The 18,794-nt window shown below is 37.3% G+C and overlaps 1 long non-coding RNA gene across 3 annotated transcripts in view; it reads right to left on the bottom strand.

The window, feature by feature from the left end:
- Window positions 1–18,794, bottom strand: part of LOC138743217 (uncharacterized) — a 1,573,181-nt gene that overhangs the window by 1,079,302 nt on the left and 475,085 nt on the right. For all 3 annotated transcript variants that reach the window (XR_011344727.1, XR_011344728.1, XR_011344729.1), the window contains exon 6: window positions 8,862–8,968. This is a non-coding gene — a long non-coding RNA (uncharacterized lncRNA). The remainder of the gene's footprint in view (window positions 1–8,861; window positions 8,969–18,794) is intronic.

The raw sequence follows: 18,794 nt of genomic DNA, 5'->3' as shown, positions 1-18,794 counted from the left end.
GGTTTTGTTAAAATTGATAGGAAAAACCCCTCTTATTTCCTATTGCTAAGAGCTGCCTAATTGATTATTGTTTTTCCTGTTTCAACTCAGAGCTTTGTTTTTGATGAATTAAGAAATATGCAAATAATATTAAATAGTTTGGAATTGAAAACACAAGTTAATAATGGATTATATTTGTTCAAATTAGAAACCTTTAGAGTAGGTCAAATAAAATAAATCTGCTGATTTTAAAAGAGGTTTTACTTTGGGCTGGCCAAAATAAACATAGCAATAGAATATGGAGATCTGAAAGAGTACTGATGTTTTTTTTCTACAAAATAATCTGATAAAAATTGCAATTTTTCAAAGATTTTGTCTCTAAAACATGGCTGTGGTAAACCATTGTTCACATATTGAAATGTCTGGGCACACCCATTAACTGAATGTACCTGCGGCTCCTCCCACAGACTCTTCAATAGAGATGACTGTTCTACAGACCCATCCCCAGTTCAGGACAGTTGACCAGCATGGATGTGCCTCAATTTTATTGTGAATAAAAGCCTATCACTTTTACATATCTTCCATGTTTTTTTTTCCCAGACTATAGAATTGGATAAATCAGGATAATGGTCACCAACCCTATTGTTTCTTTATGCTCAAGAGTGTTTAAAAAAAATGACTGCAAGTGGATGTAAAATTTTTACTGCATGCTCATGTGATTTACAGCAATAATGGTTTAATTGTGTTTAGATTAGTTTTATATGCCTGATGGTGGAATCACTGTGAATTTACCATGGGAATTAACTTTGTTTAGATGATATTTCATCTGTTTATGGAAAGCTAATGTTTTTTTTTTCCCCACATACACGGAGGTGTATTCATTGGAGCGCCTTCATCCCTAACATCGAAGTACTCGAGATGGCAGAGGCCGACAGCATTGAGTCCACGCTGCTGAAGATCCAGATGCGCTGGGTGGGTCATGTCTCCAGAATAGAGGACCATCGCCTTCCCAAGATCGTGTTATTTGGCGAGCTCTCCACTGGCCACCGTGACAGAGGTGCACCAAAGAAGAGGTACAAGGACTGCCTAAAGAAATCTCTTGGTGCCTGCCACATTGACCACCGCCAGTGGGCTGATATTCCCTCAAACCGTACATCTTGGCGCCTCACAGTTCGGCAGGCAGCAACCTCCTTTGAAGAAGACCGCAGAGCCCACCTCACTGACAAAAGACAAAGGAGGAAAAACCCAACACCCAACCCCAACCAACCAATTTTCCCCTGCATCCGCTGCAACCGTGTCTGCCTGTCCCGCATCGGACTTGTCAGCCACAAACGAGCCTGCAGCTGACGTGGACATTTTACCCCCTCCATAAATCTTCGTCCACGAAGCCAAGCCAAAGAAAGAACACGGAGGTGTTTTGGAGTATGAAATATGGTGGTTCTGGCATACCTACGGGGATTTTTTAAAATATTTTTTTGGTGATTTGTTTTTCATGAGAGTATTAGAGATTAGTTTACAAGTGATTTTCATTCTAATTTTTTTTATATAAATTGTAGTTTGAAGAGGGAGAATATGTTAAATTAAGAGGGTGTTCATTCTTTAAAGATTTTTCTTCATCTGCACATGTACAATAACCTTTTGGAATACAAAATATGCCTCACGATGGGCATTATCAAGGTATATATTCAACAAAGAGTGACAATGGTGTGTTTTTTTTAAATTGAATCATGTATACTAATAAAATTAATTCTAGTTTTAATGAGAAATAGGTAAATTATTGGAATGAATAACAGAGATTAAATTCCAAAAGGACCCAATATTATTTTTATTGAATGATATTAAGAATATTGAACCCAAATTGAAATTGCATATGTATCAAAACAAGTTGATTCATATTTCTTTAGCAATTGGAAGAAAATATATGGCTATAATTTGGAAGTCTGACACAGATCTGGATATATAGAAAGATGGAATGCTGAAGTTTGGAGTTGTGTACCACTTGAGAAAATTATTTTTAATTTAAGGGAAATACATATTCTGGAATATATGGAACCCTTATTTACAAAATGAAGCACTGACATTCTCTTCTCTTCAAGGTCTCAGTATATTATAGGAGACTAACATAATAGGCACCCTGTTGAGGATCTCTTGTCCTGTTCTTTTTTTCTTCTTTGTAGGATATAGGGGGGCCTTGCATATTTTCTATTTAAAAAAAAATACTACATCTATTTGTACTGCTTTGAATTATCTTTAATTGCATGTTTTATTGTTTTTAAATTGTTTTTAATTAGTTGTCTTATGTGAAAACATTTGTTGGACTGATTTTCTTAAATCAAAGAAACATTGTACTGTGTCATTGGTTACGAACCAATCCATTTATTGGCAGTTTGTGATTTTATGGAGAATATTTTTTATAAATTTTTATTTACATATCAAAGGTTTCATGATATATAAATGAAAAATCAATTACAGGCCATCCTCAAATTGCAACAGTAATTGGGATTGAAGGATTTGTTAGAACTTTGATTGATCACGAGTTGGATTTGCATGTCTTAACGAGGTATTAAATCATTTTTACAAAAATTCAGCAAATGAATTTTTAATGAAGAATTCCAGCATAGATACAGTATGTTTTTTTTAAATTAGACTGTATATGCAGGTGGGTGTAAATCACATACGTCACAAGTTGAAAGCTGCCTGTGTTAAGAATTTAGTCATTCTTGTTCTTCATAAACTTTGGATTATATTTGACTGATTTTTTTTTTAAAATAAGATTTGATTTTGAAATGGAAAGTGTTTTTTTTTAAATTATAATCCTCTTTAATTATTTTATTTTTACATGTTGTTGACTCTGAGGAGCTTCAAGACCATCAAATGAAGTTATTTTTCCTTTTTTCCCCCTTTAGAGCTGATACCAACTGCAGTTGGTGATCATCAGCTTTGGAAGGGCTAGATGGGGCAGGGGTGGGTCCAAGAGGATGTTACTTCATTTGGCCAGGTTGCCTCTCAAGAATTTTTTTTTATGGTGTGGATCGGAGGTGGTCCACCTGCAACCAGATGGGGATGACTGAAATGGATGATTATTTTTATTGTAATAACAATTTTATTAATTGGCTGATGGCTCTGATGAACAGTTTCATGGAATGTTATGGGTCTGAATGGGACAATTAATAGGTCCAGATTTACAGGACATAGGCAATTAAAAGCAGATATTGCATTTTTTTCAAGAAATTCCTGGAATTCTGATGATCTGAGGCTACAATGAGAAGTTTTGATATTAAAAAATCAAAATATCTCATTTCTTCTTCATAACTATTTTAGATAAACAAAGTATGATTTATTATTTTTAATAGGCAAATTATATAGCAAACTAATCATTCTAGCTCAGGTTTATGCCTCTAATAGAGATGATCCAGCTTCTAAAAAGATTTCTTTCCAGTATTACCATATTTAAAATCAATATTCTTTGATTTTGGGAGGTGACTTTAATTGTTGTTTGAATACAATTCGAGCTAGACTCTTCTGGAAAAAAATTTCCTTTCAAAATCTGATGGTATATTACATTGTTTTTAATCTAATTTTGGTATTACAAATGTTTGGTGTTTTCTAAATCCTACTTGTTGAGTACTTTTTATCTAATGTACATCATTTGTATTCAAGGATTTATTTTTCATTGATAATCATATGATCTAGTCAGATTGATCATCAAGGAATAGTTATTTCTGATCATGCCCCAGTTATTATGTCTTTGTATGTATGATAATTCCCCTATTAAAAATAAATGGAGAATAAATACTACTCTTCTTGCCAACAGAATTTTTAGATTTTATGAAACTATAAATTCAGTTCTTTTTTGCTTCTAATTTTTCCCCAACAATGTTTAGCTTGATTGTTTGCGATACAATGAAAGCATACACAAGAGAACAAATCAATTTATTTATGGCCAACACCAATAAAAAGACCATTAAAGAAGGACTAGATTTCATTTGCTCAAAACAAAATTCCTTATTTTTAATGAGTTGAATTTAAAACCAAATTTTATTTACTTATCCAGCAGTTGTCAATAAATGGATGGGTTTTTTAAAAAAAAAAGTCATGGGGAAAATCTAGCAAGTTACTAGCTAGACAATTAAAAGGAATTATTGCTAAAAAAATAAGATTTGTAGGAGTGATGGCAATATGATTTCATACTATTCCAAAACTGATGAGACATTTAGAGAATTTTATGCTAACTTTTACACTTCTGACATAGAAGTAATATAAGAATGTTTCAATTTTGGATTTTGTGAATCGATTACATTTACCTCCATTCTCAAAAAAATGAACTCGTTTAGAGAAACCTATTTCACAGCTGGATATAGCTGTGGCTATTTCCTTATTACAGTCAGGTAAATATCCTGGACCAGATGGATTTCCTGCAGAATTTTATAAATCCTTCTCTTAACAGCTTGTTCTTCTCTTTTCTTTTAAAGGAGATAAATTACCTTTTAAAAAAAACGAGGCTTGCATTTCTCTTTTTTAATTAAAAAAGGGAACAAGCCAATAGACAGTACATCTTATAGACCTATATTGTTACTTAATATTGATAAAAATTTTATCTAAGGTTTTAGCACATTTTCTTTGGCTTGGCATCGCAGACGAAGATTTATGGAGGGGGTAAATATCCACGTCAGCTGCAGGCTCGTTTGTGGCTGACAAGTCCGATGCGGGACAGGCAGACACGGTTGCAGCAGTTGCAGGGGAAAATTGGTTGGTTGGGGTTGGGTGTTGAGTTTTTCCTCCTTTGCCTTTTGTCAGTGAGGTGGGCTCTGCGGTCTTCTTCAAAGGAGGTTGCTGCCCGCCGAACTGTGAGGCGCCAAGATGCACGGTTTGAGGCGATATCAGCCCACTGGCAGTGGTCAATGTGGCAGGCACCAAGAGATTTCTTTAGGCAGTCCTTGTACCTTTTCTTTGGTACCAACTATTATAAATTCAGACCAAATTCATTTTAATAAAAAATTCTTATTCTTATTATATACATTGTTACTGAATATTCTATATATGCCTTCTACTCCATTGATTGAATGCTTTATTTCATTTGCTACTGAAAAAGCATTTGCTAGAGTTGAATGGGAGTATTTATTTGCTGCTTTGGTTATGAAATGAAATGATGATATTCAAGCCCCAAAGCCTCAGTCCATTCTAATTTACAATAATCAGCTATGTTTAATCTTGATAGGCAAACATGGCACAGTTGTCCTTCAAGTCCTTTGGTTTTTGATATAGTATTGGAACCATTAGCTGTTGCTATCTGACAATAGAGGAGGATAATTAGAGGAGGAATTGAACATAAAGTATCAATTTATCCAGATGACCTATTGCTTTTTATTTTAAGAACTAAAGCTTCTATACCACATATATTAATCATTTTGACAAATTCAGTCAATTCTCAGGCTACAAGTTAAATTTACACAAGAGTGAACTTTTATCCTCAAAAGGTGCTTTTGAAGGTTCTTCCAATCTTCTATTTAAAATAGTGAAATAACTTTTTCAATGTTTAGGAATTGCAAATATGTAAAATTATAAAAACTTACAAAGAGAATTTCTGGGTATTGCTTGATAGGAATAAACTATCATAATTGGGTTGGTCTTTAGTCATTACAATGGAACGTATTAATTCAATTAAAATTTCACAAATTTTTGTATCTTTTTCAAGTGTTACCCAATTTTTTTTTTTTTTTTTTTTAATTCCCCCAAATCTTTAAGCTTACTGAAATCAGCTATTTCTATGTATATTTTGCAAGGGCAAAAAAAAACACACCAAAAGAAAGCCCATCTTCAAAAGACAACATGGAATGGAGGATTGTCACTCCCAGATTTTCGATTATTCCACAGGTGCCTAAACTTTTATCTTAAACTCCAAAAACCAGCACTTACTTCAGTAGATGATGTTACAAGTAATGTTAATTTCCCGTCATAAATTCTCAGTTTTCAGGAGACAAACACCACCCCCCCCCCCAACCAAATCCCTGTCAGTGCCCTCTCTTACCTTTGGTGGGAGAGAAAAAGGTAGCAGTTGGCTCAAAGTGCAAGTATTGACTGTCTTCCTTAACCACAATCCCCTGGCAGAGCAGTTCTAGCTGCATTGGGGATTATGGTGATCGTGATCCAGTGTGGTGCTCCATAAACTCCAGGCCTGACAGCACTGAACCCCTGCTGCCACACTGCACTGCTGGGGTGTGCCTGAGGGCTGGCCCAGTGAGCTGGTGGAGCGCCTGAAAGCCGCTGGCACTCAGCTCCATCACCCCGATGGCCTGCTCCACCTGCAGCTCTGGACCTCATGTCCAGCCTTCTACCTCACTTGGCCACCAGCACTGAGCAGCCGACACTGGCCACATTTTTAGCCAAGCTCCAAGGCCACCCCATTGTTTCCAACCTCCACCTGACCAATGCACTGGTCGAGAGCCGAGGGCAGAATATAGTCTGGCATCAGCCCTGATTATTTTTTTTGGGGGGGGGGGAGAGAAGAAAAAGAGTGGACGGCAGGGGCTAGATGCAAGACATTTGCTTAAAGGGACTAAAATCAAAATGATTCTGAAATCTGGAAGATTCTGAACAATGGCAGTTGTCTGGTCCCAATGATCCCAGATAAAAGGTTAAGCACCTGTATTGGATGATTAATATACATAATTTACTTTTATTATTACATTTGGATCAGTGAATCTCCCTTCCTGGACAGAAATGGAATAGTAGTTTACTTATAAAGCCCTCTATGTTGGCAATTTTAGGATTTTTTTTAACCATTTTCCTTTTACAAATAAACAAATAATCCAGTGATGAGAAAGAGATTGGGAATTTGAACTCAGTTAAAGAAATTCTGTGGAATTGAGTTTTTCCCCTGGCTAGTCCAATTATAGATAACCACCTTTTTCAACCACCTTTGTTCGATGCAAGTTTCAAGGAAAGCCTTGGCGAGGTCTAGGAAGGCAATATACAGGGCCATCGGTTGTTTCTGACATTTCTCCTGACGTTGGAGGGCTGCAAAGATCATGTCAAACTGTTCACAAGCAATGATAGTAAAAAGACTGCATGGGCACTGAATTTACTACGACTGGTGCCAGTGTTGTATGATGTGAAGGTAGCTACAGGGTGTAGGCACTGTACAGTACAGAGTATAGTATTATCTTCAACATGTATTATAGATTTCAATAACATGTATTGTACTACGTTAGGTGTGTACTGTGTACCATTTTTCAGCTGGCTGAACAATTGCTTTATTTTGGCTTTTAAGCCCACATGTCAGAGGCAAGATGAGTTACTGAACGCCTGCTAAAGCCCACCATCGTCGATCCCTGTGTTTTTTTTAAATCAAGCCCCAATTGTGACCTCAGACATCTCTGCAATCAGATGTTACTCTGGTGCAAGTCAAGGTATGGCTGTAAAGCTGTCTGCCAAGTGCCAGGTAAAGTCTAGCACATCTGTTCCAAATAGCAGAAATTTTATGTTTAAATATTGGACCACAGAGAATCCTTTATAAAAATTCTGCACGAGGCAATTCTAAAATCAATGCAAACCTGGGTAAACTACTTTTGTGCTCACTTCACACTAAAATTCAACTGGTCATTTCCAGTTAGGATCCATGCTATCAGGTCTGATGTCTCCGGAGCATCAATTCCAGACAGATGTCAGTCATAATGCAACAAATGTTTGACACCTTCCCAACTTAAATCGAACTCTCAGTATGCGAGATATTAAATTATTATATTTTTAAATTGAGGCATTCAGTACTGTGACACTTTTGCGCATGAGCCTGTGTTGCTCAACGACACCCAATTGACCTACAACCCCAGTATGTGTTGAAGGATGGAAGGAAACTGGTGCAGCCAGAGGAAACCCACACAGGCACGGGGAGTATGTTGAAACTCATTGCAGACAGCACTAGGTTCAACCAGGGATGATGATGCTGTAACATTATTGCATTAACTGCAACACTAATTGTGGTTATTTTCTGAAAGCCAAACAAAGAGCTCATCAAACTCAGCTTTACTTTTAGCCATAATGAAACACGAGACCAGGCACCACATCAACATTCTCTTCTCATTCCAAAGTTCAATGTAGATTGGCAAGTTCCCTCTCCCCCCCAACTCCTAATAAATCTACAAATAAGTGATCAAGCCTTCAAGCAGGTGTAACTGTTTTACTGGTGTTCACACCACATTCCCGAGTGAGGCCTATGCTATTTGTTATTTGCATTGAAGTGAACCAATCTGATGTGTAAATTGTCAGATGTTCAATGCACATAGATTGATGAGGTCCCAGTGTGCTCAATGCACTTCAGGCAAGTGCAACTGAAGGATAGATAAAATGTAAACCCATCTTTCAAAATGCAGGAAGCTGGATACAAAAGCAACTAAAATCACATTTCCTCATCAATTTTATGCATCAGCTCACTCCTTTATACACAACGTGCTTGTGCTAAATGAAATAATTTTATGTCCTTTGCATTGCTTTACACCCAAGATGTAGCAAATGATTCTCATTCTTTATTTAACTAGTTCACACAAGAAGTTATTCTCCCCACAAAAAAGCTTTGCAGCATTGCAGTCAAGAGGATCATACAAATGTTTTCTCTTGTTGACTTTTTCAGATTTCTGCTTCAAACTATTAAGAGTACAACTGTGCATCTCAAATTTTGGCTAAGAAACAATGCATAACTTTCTCAAATTTATTGGGCATGGTCATAATTTAACGTGCAGTATGTATTATTTTGTGTATACAGTATTAATTTTACCTCTAGGATAGCAAGTCTTTAAGAAGTGGTATGATGCCTTCTTCCATATGGTACCAGATGCAGCAACAAGATATCAGAAGTACATCAATAAAAATACTTGTTTTAATCTTACCAGACTGTTATAGTTTCCAAGTTGCTATCACTTCTTCTTTGAATGTGGCATCAATTCATTCACTGATGGTGTAAGACTCCAACCACCAAGACCTGAGATATTCTTGCCTACAAACAGAAATCATCATTAATTCCAATAGATTAGCTTATGGGGCCTGATCATGAACACGAACAGAAGAGCCTTTGTTCCCCAGAAGTTGATAGATAATAGCTTCCTTTAGAAGAACATTGCAGTAAAACTTTCTTAAATTTCTTTTAATATTTTTAAATAATATTTGCAGATGGAACTGTTTCAAAAAATCTATGACTGCTCTTTTTTGGGCAGCAGAGAGATCAGTTGGGCAAGGCATCTGAAATCATTAAATGTCACCCTTGGGAACACCTGTGTTAAATTGATTGATTGGTTCAATTAATCCACATGGACACAATCCAGTTCAACAGCCTACCTTCTTCAATGTGTCAATTTTCTCTCAAATGAATATTTTATGGGAACGAATTGGAAGGTTAATCTTTTATTCTTCTGATTTCTGTCCTCCAAAATCTACCAAACTCCCTCATTAACTTGAATGCAGTAGTTCATATAGATTGGCCAATCACGAACAGAAGTAACAAAATAAAATGTGTGTGAAGACAGTCATCAAATTTATATTGACAAATGATCAGAATGAGTAGCAGTTTTGATAATTTTTTTGGAACAATGTATTATTTTTAGCTATTCACTCTTCCAATATTCATGAAACAATATTTATTTATTTGTATAGATGAAATGATTATACCACATATGTATGGTTTGTCTGTATGTCTGGTTGGATGTATGTGTGTTTTGCACTGAGGACTGAATAACACTTTTTCATTGGGTTATATTTGTACAATCAGATGACAATAACCTTGACCTGACAACGTCATAGACTTTTATCTGTGAATGCAGCTGAGGAATCCTTTTCCCTTCCCTCCCTTCGTGTTGCTTTCCATCCACTCATTAAGTGTCCATTCAAATTTCCTGGGTGAGAACATCTCCGAGGATCTGTCCTGTAGCCTCCACATTGATGCAATCACAAACAAGGCTCACCAGCAGCTATATTTGTGAGGTATCTGAGGACATTCAGTATGTCACCAAAGACTCATAAATATCTACAAGTGTACTGTGGCGAACATTCCGGCTGATTGCATCATGGCCTGGTACAGAGGCGCCAACTCTTAGGACAAGAGTAAACTCCAGAGGGTTGTTAACTCAGCCTGCGACATCACAGGCACCAGACTTCACTCCATCGAGGACATCGATATAAAGCGGTGACTTAAAGAAGCAGCCTCTAACCTTAAAGATCCCCACCACCCAAGCCACACCCTCTTCACTTTACTACCATTGGGGGAAAAGGTACAGGAGCCTAAAGATGAACATTCAATGGCACAAGGATGGCTTCTTCCCCGTTGTCATCAGATTCCTGAATAATCAATGAACCAAACACACGGCCTTACTTTTCGTGCACTACTATTTTGAATTTTTTTATTTATAGTAATGTTGTAAGATGGTTATAATATGAATGTTTTCACTGTGACGCTGCCACAAAACACTGAACTTCATGACTTGTTCATGACAAGAAATTCTGATTCTGATTTTGATATAAGGTTTGTCTGTATGTGAGTTATGTCTGATTGTATGTCTGTGTGTTTTCACTGACGACCAAAGAACACTGTTTCATTGGGTTAAATTTGTACAATCAGATGATAATGACTTGACAATGTCACAGATCTTTATCTGTTATATCAGCTGAGGAACCCTGTTTCCTTTCCTCTCTTCATGTTGCTTCCCATCCACCAATGTAGCAAATAGTGCAGTCAACAAAACACCACAGAAGCTGTCTGTAAGGAGCAGATGGATGTCCTCTGGCATCTGTTCCCGGAAAACCTACTTGAAAAGAAAATGGGGCCTATGCGCGTCCATGAATGCCAGCATCTCATACATCAGTGAAAAAGGTGTCTGGTGGCCTTGGCCTTCCACATGAAGGAGCCTTGCCACCCTGTTGCTGCGGGGAAACCCGAAAGTACGAGTAAGAAGACCTTTGATAGGTTTGTACTGATCTAGCGATGTGTACTGCAGTGTCCTGATCTAGCGATGTGTACTGCAGTGTCCTGATCTAGCGATGTGTACTGCAGTGTCCTGATCTAGCGATGTGTACTGCAGTGTCCTGATCTAGCGATGTGTACTGCAGTGTCCTGATCTAGCGATGTGTACTGCAGTGTCCTGATCTAGCGATGTGTACTGCAGTGTCCTGATCTAGCGATGTGTACTGCAGTGTCCTGATCTAGCGATGTGTATTGCAGTGTCCTGATCTAGCGATGTGTACTGCAGTGTCCTGATCTAGCGATGTGAACTACAGTGTCCTGATCTAGCGATGTGTACTGCAGTGTCCTGATCTAGCGATGTGTACTGCAGTGTCCTGATCTAGCGATGTGTACTGCAGTGTCCTGATCTAGCGATGTGTACTGCAGTGTCCTGATCTAGCGATGTGTACTGCAGTGTCCTGATCTAGCGATGTGTACTGCAGTGTCTGATCTAGCGATGTGTACTGCAGTGTCCTGATCTAGCGATGTGTACTGCAGTGTCCTGATCTAGCGATGAGTACTGCAGTGTCCTGATCTAGCGATGTGTACTGCAGTGTCCTGATCTAGCGATGTGTACTGCAGTGTCCTGATCTAGCGATGTGTACTGCAGTGTCCTGATCTAGCGATGTGTACTGCAGTGTCCTGATCTAGCGATGTGTACTGCAGTGTCCTGATCTAGCGATGTGTACTGCAGTGTCCTGATCTAGCGATGTGTACTGCAGTGTCCTGATCTAGCAATATTTCGTACCTTCAGCGGTAATCTGACAAAGGTGAAACCGGGCTGCGGCCCACTCAAACCAAACCTGTGGTTACGAGTTCCAAAAAACTGGTAGCTTGAGTGCCATGACATTCTGCATATCCATAGTAAGGTTCAAATAATCATTTTGAACCTTCAGGGTCACCAATGTAATGTGATTTAAACATTATAGAGTTGATGATGGCTTTGTGTGATGATGTAAGAAATAGAAGCTGGAGGAGGCTATTTAGAACCTTAAACTGGCCCTGTGATTTTGCTAAATTACAACATAAACCTTCCCCCATTGTTCCCAAACAAAGGGAATGAAAATAAAATTTGCATAGTTATAAATAGGGGCTTCATTAAGTGTTGATTTTTTTTTTGTTATCTTCAACTGAAAGGATATCTGTGAGAAAAGTTAGTTCTAACAATGTTTTTACCAGCTTGTAGTGAGCTGGAAACTCTCATCAGGAAAGGTAATAGTAAGAAATTTACTTCTGCAATGTACCTTTAATTACAAACAGGTACTGTTAAACAGGGAATCCATAAATCAAGACATAAATGGGAGGTAGATCATCACTGATGAGAAAAATATGGTCAGATCTTTGTTGAGATTGTATGACAAACATAATAAATGCCAGGTATAGATTAATTCATTATAATTACCTGCATCAATTCTATTTAATTACATAAAAATTGAATAGAATGAAATCAGACATCAGACTTATCAGATGTGATGAAGAGACAGGAATTTTTTTTTACACATTCTACTTGGTCGTTCAAAAGTAAGGCCTTTTTTGGTGGACTTAGGAAAAGTTTTAGAGCAAATTACAGGTAATATACTTCCACAAAATCCAAATATTTTTATTGGGAAATATAGAAGGAACAAGACCCAGGTTGTAATTATCAATGTACCAAACAAAATTTGTCAAAATAGCGTAAGTGGTGGTAAGGAATTGTAATGCAGTGACTTGAAAATCAGATGCATATTTAGGCATGGATATATGGAAAGCAGAAATCCAAAGTTGTATTCATTTGGAGAAAATTGCATATAATTTAAGAAATAAATGTGCACCCTTTTGCAAATTTGGAGCCCATATAGATTTAAAACTATACTTCCAGTCCCATCTTCTTCCCTAAAATGGCCATACAAATACTGTTAGATCCCAGTGTGCGAACTAATCCTTTGACCATCGAGGAAACTATTTTCTTCTTCCTTTTCTAGACTTCATATAACTATATATCTCATTTATATTTTTTGTCTGGTTTTTGTGCAGAAAGGAGATAGAGGGAGGGAGGGAGGGAGGGGAGGGTAGGGCAGGGTAAAAACCACCATGATTTTAAAAAGCTTAATCATTGCTGTTTATTTTAAACATTTATTAATTACAAGTATGGACAATAAATAAATAAATGATGTGCCAAAACAGCAGACAATGATTTGAAATGATTGACATATTTTGACCGCACCACAAAGATTCTTTTGAAAGTGATCTTCGAAATGACCTCTTTAATGGAATATTTGGGAGATAATTTGGTAAAATTAGAGTAGATTACCTACATACACACATTTTGAAAGAGAACATTTGAAATACTGAAGATTTCATATTCATTCAGTAACATTACAGAAACTATGGAGACAGGTTATCTGTGCTGAACATTTTTACAGGGCTTCTGACGTTTCTGCAAAGTGCACAGAAAGGTCTCTCCTGAGAAGTTTATTTACCTAGAACAACAGATGGGAGCAGAAGGCTAACTCCTATTGTTTGCTGGAGAAGGTCAGGGGTTTTGCAAGTGAGACAGTCACATGGGCATTCTGGCAGTTGGAGAGAGAGAAAAAAAGAGAGAGAGAAGGGTGAAACAAGTTCTCTCAGCCAGTTTGTGTGTGAGACTGAAAGACAGCTGAATAGTGCAAGCCGGGAAGCTTGTTGGAACTGAAACAGAAAACTCCAGAATGGCAGATGACTGGAAGTGCTATCTGTCTGATGCTTCTCTTGGAACAAGTGGAACAGAAAGGAACTCTGTGTTAGCCTGAAAGAAAAAAAGGTTATCATCTGGAGAACCCTGATGAGGCAAGTTTCATCAGCGAGACATTGAGGTGACTAATGGTGGTACCTCAGTTGTGGAAATCCTGGAACAACAAATCATTCTCTCTGCAAACCCTACGAGAATCTTCCTGAGCAGTAAACATTTACCTTTTGAGCCTGGTGAACTTTACACATGTTAAATTCTGTGTACAGTATAAGAATTTCCTCCAACCAGTGAACTTGGAAGAATGAGATTGTTTTACTCATCTCTCTCAAGATTGAACTGTGAACCAAATAACTTTTCTTAAATTTACACACACGTCCACTTAGAATTAGAAGGGGGTTAATTTGGTTTAGTTAAGTTAATAGAAATAAGTTAAAGTTTGATTTTGTTTTCATGTTTCAAGATAATTAAAAACAACTTTTCTTTAAGAGACTACTTGTCATGGTGAATATCTACTGCTGCTGGATTTTGGGGTCTTTTAGGCTCGTAACACCACAATGATTCAATCAACTAGGAAAGATGCTGTCATGGGCATTCTGTTCATATGAAAGTTACCTCTAACTGGGGATTGCACTGCGCAGCTCTTCTTTGCATGACATAACTAACCCCAGTTTTATATGCATCAATAATAGCATTTTCAAAATGTGCTTTGCAGCATTTCAGCTGGTTGGTTGTGCCAGAAAATGTTACATTTGCATGGGCTTCAGAAATAAAGAAAAAAATCTGGCCAATCTGCAAATCTAAATAACCTCAGTGGATTTAATTATATATTCATCAATGCGTTCAAAACAAAAACACAAGAACAAAAGCTCACCTTTTACGGAAGGCATTGGACTTGAAAATGTGCTGCCTTATCTCAATGCCATTTGGGAGAAGTGATCTGCAGCAGTATGCTGCTCATTAGAAGATGGATAACTCAGTTAAATGCAATACTTTGATCTAGTATTCTACATAATACAAGAGAATGGAATGGATTTTGTTTACTGGAGCTCTATATTAGGTAGATAGTAGGTAGAAGAAGAAAGGGTATTAGTCTATTGGGATTTTGCAGCATTGTTAAGAGATATTTTCCTTTGAAATTCCACACATTCAACTACAATTGATTTTATAAGCCTCATAGAGTTTGCTACTACCATTGTTCATAGTTAGAATGGTCATAAGTATTAACCATTTCATTCAATTTGAATTCATTTTTTACATTATATTTAATTTAACGATGCCATATTTTAAATTCAAACCAATTTAAAAGTTACTCATCCAACAGGACAAACAAAATGATTTTTTACAATAAGGTCCAAAGCTCTTACTGCATAGGCATGATGATGGGATATAACTGCTAAAAAAATCCCGAAGGGATAGGCTCATAATTTATTCCAAACAACATTAGACATCAATTGAGGATTACATGGGAATTAGTCGGTCACCATTGTCCCATCTGGAGCTGGTTCAGAATGTGGCAACGAAACTCCTGGTGGGAGCCAAGAAAAGGGACTTTATCATCTCTATTTTCGACTCCCTTCACTGGTTGCCAGTATGGCTGAGGATAGATTTAAAGTTCTCCAGCTTGTTTACAAAGCCATCAATGGACTAGCCCCCTCCTACATCACTGATCTCCTCACTCCCTACTCTACTTCAAGACCCCTCAGATTAGCCAATTTACAGTGTTTGGCTGTCCCGCACTCAAATCACAAACTCAATAGAGATCGCACCTTCACGATAGCAGCCCCCAAACTGTGGAACAATATTCTTCCATTTATCAAATCAGCCCCTCCCTTTAACTCTTTTTAATCCAGGCTGAAGTTGTATTTCTACTTACAAGCATTTTGATGTGATTGTACCATTCTAAACCTCGGGTACCCGTTTTATAGTGCACTTTAAATAGCTACTTAAGCTAAGATGTAATTTATGATCTCTTCAGCCCTTTTCTCAATGTGAGTTATTTTATTCTTCTTTGGCTTGGCTTCGCGGACGAAGATTTATGGAGGGGTTAAATGTCCACGTCAGCTGCAGGCTCGTTTGTGGCTGACAAGTCCGATGCGGGATGTGCTGTATAATATACAAAACTCAACTAAACTGAAAAAACATCTTTCTCACCAAAACTATTGTCTTTGAGTATCCACACACCAAATCTATTATCTTAACTGAATTGTCCATAGATGAAATATTGGACAGAGTCCTGCAAAAGTTTCACCAAAATAATTCCATGGACATGAAATTTCAGTTTTGAGGAAAATCTGGGATTATATATGCTTTGGAGAGAGGAATTTAAAGAAGAACAAATGGAAGTGCTCGGAGGCAAATGAGGTTTTGGGACAATAGGTACAGTATGAAGAAACCATAGAATGTGAGGAGATCATTCTTCAGAATGAAGTCAAGATCTCAAGGCAACAGTTAAGTGCAATCTGACATGAAAGAAGACTAAATTGCAAGATTAAGGGGAAACTGCTAGTGTATAGGACTGAATTGACAGTCAATGAGCCTCAACAGGCAGAAGAAGCCTACAGGCCCTTTTGTCTGGTATATCATTGCCTTATCAATTTATAAGAAATATTTGCTTTGCTGTATTGAGTTAAAGGAAATCTAATGGTTTTGGATGACAAAAGAAACACCATTTCACCAACCACTGATTAAATCTGAATATTGATTTCAGTTCATTATAATGCTGAACTATCAAAAATGAAGTGGTCCTATTTTTCTTGCAATTATTATTATCTTTCTATATTGCAACAGTCTTATTTTTTACATAGAACTTCCATGATTTTTTCCATTCTGAAGTGTTTCCCTACCTTCTGGGAGTGGCCATTCACACAGGAATGACCAAAAGTCCAAATGTCCGTATCACACCGCGAGTTTAGACAGAATACCAGAAATATGATATTTATGGAGGCTGGACATCCTATTCATTAGCTCGTTTTTCACTGATCACCTGCAGTTCAGTTGAGACCACAGATGATCCTTGAAAATAACTAGGTGTCGAGGAGGTAAAATGTCAGAACAGGAGTTTTTCCCACTCCAATCTTTTTACACAGGCTGTGTTCTGAGAAATTGGGAATAATTTCCTGGAACACAGTGGCTGTGTAAAAAACATGTGACTGTATGTCTAAATTCATTGGCTTCAAAATAACTTGGGCCTTTCTTACCAACAAGTCAGACAGTATCCATGAATAGAAATGGTCAGTCAATGCTTTGGGACAGGACCTTGACCCAAAACATTGACTGATCTTTTCTCTAATTAGATGCTGGCTCACATTTTGAGTCCCTCCAGCATCTCATTTTTTTGGTTTTACCCAAAATAATTTCTTATATTGGAGCACAATTCTCATATTTATAACTGATTTCACTTAAAAATTTGATTTATTTTCCTTTCCCTCATGAAAATAGCAGGCAGATTGGTGCAGAAACATAAAGAAATGCTGGAGGAACTCAGCCGGTCTCGCAGCATTCCTAGGCGGTAAAGGGTATATTACCGATGTTTCTGGCATGAGCCCTTTTCAAAGTATAGGCAAAGAACAGGAAGAGATCAGAATTAAGACAAAGGACTGTCAGGGGGAGGAGTCCAGTCCAACAAAATGTGTCAATTGGATATGATAAGAGGAGAAGGGAAAGAGAAGTTTGAGAAAGGATTATGGAGAACAGGAAATTCTCTTGATTGTTATTGGATAAAAGTTAGTATCAAATTTCCATTTTAATGGAGTTAATCAATTCATTTTAAATTAATAAATATGTCTATTAAACAAGCAAAGAGTGAAATTTGAACTGAGTATGATTGAAGACATTGTCAATAATAATGAGAGTAAAATTTAATTTGTGCATGATTGAACACACTTTTATCAGTACTGGAGAAGGTAAAAAAACAATTGTCCACAAGCCTCAGCCTGCAAAAAATGGATAAATACGATTGGGGAGAACCATCAACAGAAGGAACGATTGCAGGAAAGGCACTCCTGCAATATTAGATGCCAATGACTGAGTGTGGGCAGTGTCACGAAGCATTGAGATGATTTGAGGTACTTGCACACTTCAGTAACTCCAGTAATGATACCACCAGAGTTTCGGGAGACACTGGAAAAGTGATGGTGGGTGTGTACGAACACCATTTTGTGATCTACGACATCCCATTAACCCATGTGCTTGGAAATTGAGGTGCCTATCTGCTATTGCAGTCCTCTCAACACATCCCTTCTCAGAAGAGAATGGTTGTGTCTAAGTATTTTGAGAACTTATGAAGGAGGGATATGCATAATTATTAAAATTCCAGAAGATTTTTTTTTACAATTGGCTGGGTGCATTCACATGAAACTGGGGCTGTAACATGTCAGGGGTCAAGGTTTTGAAAGAAGTGGTCTGAAAAGAAAACAATACAGTCATTTTCCAGGTCTTTCAAAAGGTGAGAGAGAACAAAAGTCATTAGATGAAGAGAAGAAATGGTTGAGGGTTTGCTGAATTGATGATCTGAAAGAGATCTTGGAGAGGAAGGAAAACTGAGGAAAGGAATCTTCGTGACATCAACCAATACTGTGTCCAAAATACTCCTGTGACTATAATCCTATTGAATTTGACTGGTAAACACAACTTTAACAAACTCCAATAATACTTGAAGCTACAAAGAATGAAAGCCTTTTTGTTATGCAGTAATGTGTTGTCTTCCATATTGTAAAGCAATTAAACCAAGAACTGGCTGGCAGTCTAAAGAAAGGTAAATTGGTTAATTTAATATCAGAGAGAGTAAAGAGGCAGTTTAATTTAAAAGTATTAAATTCACGACATTCAGAGACTCTCATTGTACGACACTGTTGCACTCATACTTTCTCTTCTGAACTTAATCTTAGACTGGCCCTGTCCATTGCTAAATTAATTCTTTTCCTGAGCTCAATTCCTGAAAAAAAAAACGTTTTAAAATAGTCATTGATTTTCCTTTCAATGTGCAGGGAATTGTGAACCCATGACCTTGTAGTCCATATAGTTTAGTTCCATTTCTGCCTTAACCAAATGAGTTATGTGGTAGCTCTCCTGTGTGTAAAGGCTATCACTGAAATTAAGGCAGCTTTTCAATTCAATTAGTCCATG

This window comes from Narcine bancroftii, chromosome 9, assembly GCF_036971445.1.
Source record: "Narcine bancroftii isolate sNarBan1 chromosome 9, sNarBan1.hap1, whole genome shotgun sequence".
In the NCBI taxonomy this organism is placed as follows: domain Eukaryota; kingdom Metazoa; phylum Chordata; class Chondrichthyes; order Torpediniformes; family Narcinidae; genus Narcine; species Narcine bancroftii.
Note: the sequence above shows the minus strand (reverse complement) of the source record. Positions and strands in the feature narration are given on the sequence as shown.